We start from the raw sequence: 5,078 nt of genomic DNA, 5'->3' as shown, positions 1-5,078 counted from the left end.
TCGGCGGGCCATAACTTCTTCGTTATAACTCGGATTTCGACGTTCTTTATATGTAGGAAAACCTTGTGACATATTCTAAAACTTGGTTAATATTATTCATTCTAAATAATCTTTTGTCAAAAAGTCATTTTTGACCCCTATTGCCTCTAAATTGACTAGCCCGGATCTGCGGGCGTTACACCGGTCAAATCAACGAACCAATCATCCGGAGCGGGAATCAGTCCGGTCTGCTACAATTGTGGTGAAGCAGGGCACTTCAAAAGGAATTGCCCTAAAGCAACTACCACCACTGATCCCTCTGTCACCGTAGGTATACTTCTCTTTGATAACTCTTATATCTGCAACTCTTTTCGATTCCAGTACAAAGAGGGAAACCTGTTATCTATCTATTCGAATGTTTTCTAAGCTCAATCCTTCGTATGTGATCGAAATGTGTATCATCAAGACGATTAACCAATGAGATTGACAACACTAACTTCGTACCTATAGATTGAATCCTCAGTTCAGAGGACTATTCTGTTCTATTCGATTAAATGGGAAACTTTTCACGAAAATGCTTTGATGCTACGTTTAACATGGAATGACTGAGCCTCATTCATGTTGTTATCTTGGTTTCGAGAGGGTCGTCTGTCTATATCTTCTCCCCGACCTAACTCTCATGATCTTCGGCATCAGACCTTCGTATTATTTCATGCTTTAAAACTCAAAAGTTTTCCTGATACGAATTACCACACATCCCTCATTTCTGTGATCATTGAGAAACGGGAAGTTAGTAGCCCTTTCTACTAAATGTTTGTCCCGAAGAGTTTCCGGGAATTTCATTCGAACGTCTAAAGTTTAGTCCCACCTCATACTTTTCGAGTTCTTCGTAGAGATTGATTCTGCAATCTTCAGGGTTCGGATGCTCTTAGAGCTTGTTAACATCTATCCAGTACATCATGTCTCGAATCCTTAGAAGCTTCTACCCAACGAAACCCTAGTGACTCCTTGAGGAAACCGAAGTCGTCTAGGGTTGGAACTTCCGTGAGAAAACCGATTGATATCATAGATTGAGAGAGAGTCAAGGTACGAAACGAAGACACGTCCCGATAGTGAGAATTCACTAGAACACCCAGTAGAGACCCGATTCCACTTGAGAAAGTGAAGATCCGAAGTAACAAATTCATTCGTGTCTCATTTCAAACTCATGATCTATATCTTATTCTTTGAATTTCGGGACGAAATTCCCTCTAACGAGGGGATAATGTAACAACCCGAAATTGTTCGTCGCTAAAACCCGTTCTACCCGAAAAATTCGTCGTTATTAAATTCGTTCCGTTTTCACTTTGGGTTAAAATATTTAAACTTATATGTTTATTATAATTTAATGAGTGTCTAAACCACTAGGAACTCATGTAATTAGCCCAAAATATTTATTTCATAAGTTTAGAAATGTTCCCGCCGGGTGACGGTAACTTAATCGGGTGCGACCAAAAGCCGCGTTTAACGTCGGTATCGGGTAGAATTCCACCGCGTCCAAGCTTTAGGACCTATATAAATGTGTTTTAGCATCCATTTAAAGCTTTTTCCTTCTCTCTCTACTCTCTCTCTAACCTCTCTCCTAAATCCAAAGTTTAAGGGTCCAAAACTCAATTTTAAGGCCTCAAATCTCTAAGGTACCTTCCTAACCTTAATGTATAGCATCTTTAACCTTCAAATTCGAGATTGAATCATGATTTAAGGCCTTGTATATGAGTTTACGGCCATGGAATATGCTTAGGCCGTAAACTCATAATAAGTGGGTTTTTAAGCCCTAAAACCCCTCCTAAGCACTATTGGACTTTAGATATGGCTTAATGGCTTAATGGAAAGGACTTATAACATTTAAAACATAGTTTTTGATGGATTTGAAGGAGTTTACGGCCAAGGCACATGCTTGGGCCGTAAACTCATATATATGGGGTTTTCATGCCCTTAAACCCTTCCAAATCACAAACAAGGCTTAGATATGACTAGTAGAATAATGGTTTTAGCATTTGGACACTTTAAACATCATTTTTGGGGGACAAACGAGAGTTTACGGCCAAGGCATGTTCTTGGGCTGTAAACTCCTCTAAAAGGGGGATTAAGTTCCATAAAACACGTCCAAATGCCTTGAAGCTCAACCAATGACCTTGTGGTAAATTCTAGAATCATCTAAAAATGGTTTGGAGACCTTAAACACATCAAACACATTACTTATAGGAGTTTACGGCCTAAGCATATAGCCTTTGGCCGTAAACTCATAAATACATGCCAAAGTGTCCTTAAACCAACCCTAAAGCCTTGGAATGAATTTTAGAAATCCTTAAAAACAAGTTTTTAGCATTAAAACACATGAAATCACCCTCTAAGAGAGTTTACAGCCATGAGAGGGGTCTCATTGTCCGTAAACTCCAAAAACCCTTTCAAATCTTCAAACAAATGCACATAAGGCCTTGGAACAATTTTACCAATCACATGTGATTTGTTTTAGCATCATTAAACAACATTTTCATGAGAATTAAGGAGTTTACGGCTAGGAGCTTATGCTAGGCCGTAAACTCCCATAAATGTGTCATTTTGATGTTAAACATCCATTCCAAGACTTTGAACCAAACCTAGAAAAATTCCCCTAAGTGTTTGAAGTCATTTTTGCCCTTAACTCACCCCACCATGAGTTTACGGCCGTAAACTCATGGGTAGAGGGTCTTGTGGTCGTAAACCCCTTAAGGAGTGTTCCTTTGATGTCCCAACTCATTATCCTAACTATATGTGTCCCTAAATGTCACCCGGGTCCCTCCAAACACTTGTATCGGAGTGTTTTCGAGACTAGAAGTAATTGTCCCTATCAAATAATCAACCTAAGTCCTAATTAGATACAAATATGTATCTTTACATCATAATTAGGAACTTTGTGTGTTTACGAGCCCCGGATCAACTCTTTGCATCCAAATCGTCACATTTCTCGTCCGGTGAGTTCATACCCCTACGCCCTTTTCACTGTTTTCAATGTTTTCAGGGGGGGAATACAAGCAAACTATAACTGTTTTCAAATCATAACATTGATATGTTTCAAACAATATCTGACTAACTTATAAACTCTTTTACTCCTTATGTATTATGCTGAGCATCAGGAATGATTTATCAATTACAACTAAATGTATTTTAGTTAAGGAAATAAACCAACTAATCAAATTATTATGGGAATAATTTGGGGTTCTTTACTGTTTTGTTTTATCATGTACTGATATCTATATAAAGTTATTAGATAAACTATGTCTCATTCAGTTTATCTCCGTATCATTTGAATGTATTGTCAGATAATTTCATTGTATGTATCTATATTTACTGTACTATGTTTCATAATCTTCTGTATGTCGATATCGTATGAGAACCCTGTGAATAGTTTAGTACTAGTTTGTGAGATAGTCACTACCCTTTACGGATGATCAGTAAATCCTCCCGGAAGTGTAACCAGAGTCTCCTAGACGGAGAGCGCGGAATTTGTGAATAGATCTATTCGGGACTGACAATCCCATACCTTAACTGCTAGCTACAGTTAGGCGGGCACGCCTGGGGTGACAAATTTATGGATATCATTTCGACGTCTGACAAACGTCAAGGAGGTCTCGTTGTCGTATTAGCATGGTTACCCGACTCACAACATGTATTAATATAAGTTTATTCACAGTTTGGGTTTTAGAATCTATATCTCTTTCGGGATAGTGATCCCATGGTATTATCAAACTATTTTGTATCTAGTCCGGGATAGTGATCCCATGGTTTTATATCTATAACTTGTACGGGATGTTTTTTCCCATGGTCTTTAACTATATCTTATACGGGATAGTGATCCCATGGTTTTGTATCTATAACTTGTACGGGACGTTTTTCCCCATGGTCTTTAACTATATCTATTACGTGATAGTAATCCCATGAATTCAATCTATATTAAGTACGGGATGATAATCCCATGGTCTAAATCTATATCTTGTTCGGGATAGTGATCCCATGATTTTCAATCTATATTTCCATATATACCAAATTATCTCGTGTCTAGTCCGGGATGGTAGTCCCATGATCTTAAATCTGTAATTGTATATGTGTCAAACTATTTTATATCTTTTACGGGATAGTGATCCCAAGATTTTCAACATATAGTTTTGTGTATTAAACTATACTTTGTGATATACAACTGATCTTACAATTAGGAAAATATGGGATTTTCCTGGGGTAAAACACAACACGTAATCAAATTGGTAACAAATGATAACTAAACTAACCTCACATAAGAAAATATGGGATTTTCTTGGATAACAAACCTTTTCGGAAACTAAAGGAAACCGATACATTTTCATAAAACAAAACCGCTTATGAACTCACCAGCTTTATGCTGATTTTCAAGCCGCTTGTATTCTCAGGTCCAAGTTAGACAGGTACCCGGTGATCTCTTTTGGTGAAGACAGAGTGCGTGGAAGACTCGTCTCAACTTATGTTAATATAATGCATATGTATATCTTGTATAACTTTACTTTTAAAACAAATGTAAACTTTCATATATATATATATATATATATGTAATGTAATGGTTGTTTACTGTGATTAGTATGTACATTGGATTTGATACACAACGTTGGAGTCAACCCCAGGAACGTTTCCGCCTTTGGTTTTCGGAGTGTGATAGATTGGTATCAGAGCCCTTGTTATAGTGAACGGATTATACCAAACCTTACATGGTATAAAACTATAAACACTAAAGGGCCTCAGTGCTCTGAATTAAAAGTATCTTCAAAACTATAGGTATTTTCAAAAGTATACAAGTATACCGAATCATCGAAATCCATAACTACAAGTAGAACAAAACATAAGTAAATGGGTGTTGTACACTGCGGTTAAACCTGGGCAGTTATGTAGTCGTGTCTAGGATCAATATAGCCTGGTAAACTATATTCATTCGAGACACGGCCAACATGTGCTTGGGAGTGACTGTGGTACGCAGCATGCCTAAAACTTACCTAATATCTCAAACAACGAATCGTCGCTGCAGCGAACCATGAAATATTATGGGAGTATTTCTC

The sequence above is a fragment of the Lactuca saligna genome, chromosome 1 (assembly GCF_052625555.1).
Source record: "Lactuca saligna cultivar CGN05327 chromosome 1, ASM5262555v1, whole genome shotgun sequence".
NCBI lineage: Eukaryota > Viridiplantae > Streptophyta > Magnoliopsida > Asterales > Asteraceae > Lactuca > Lactuca saligna.
The sequence above is the reverse complement of the archived record's forward strand: the minus strand, read 5'-3'. Positions refer to the sequence as shown.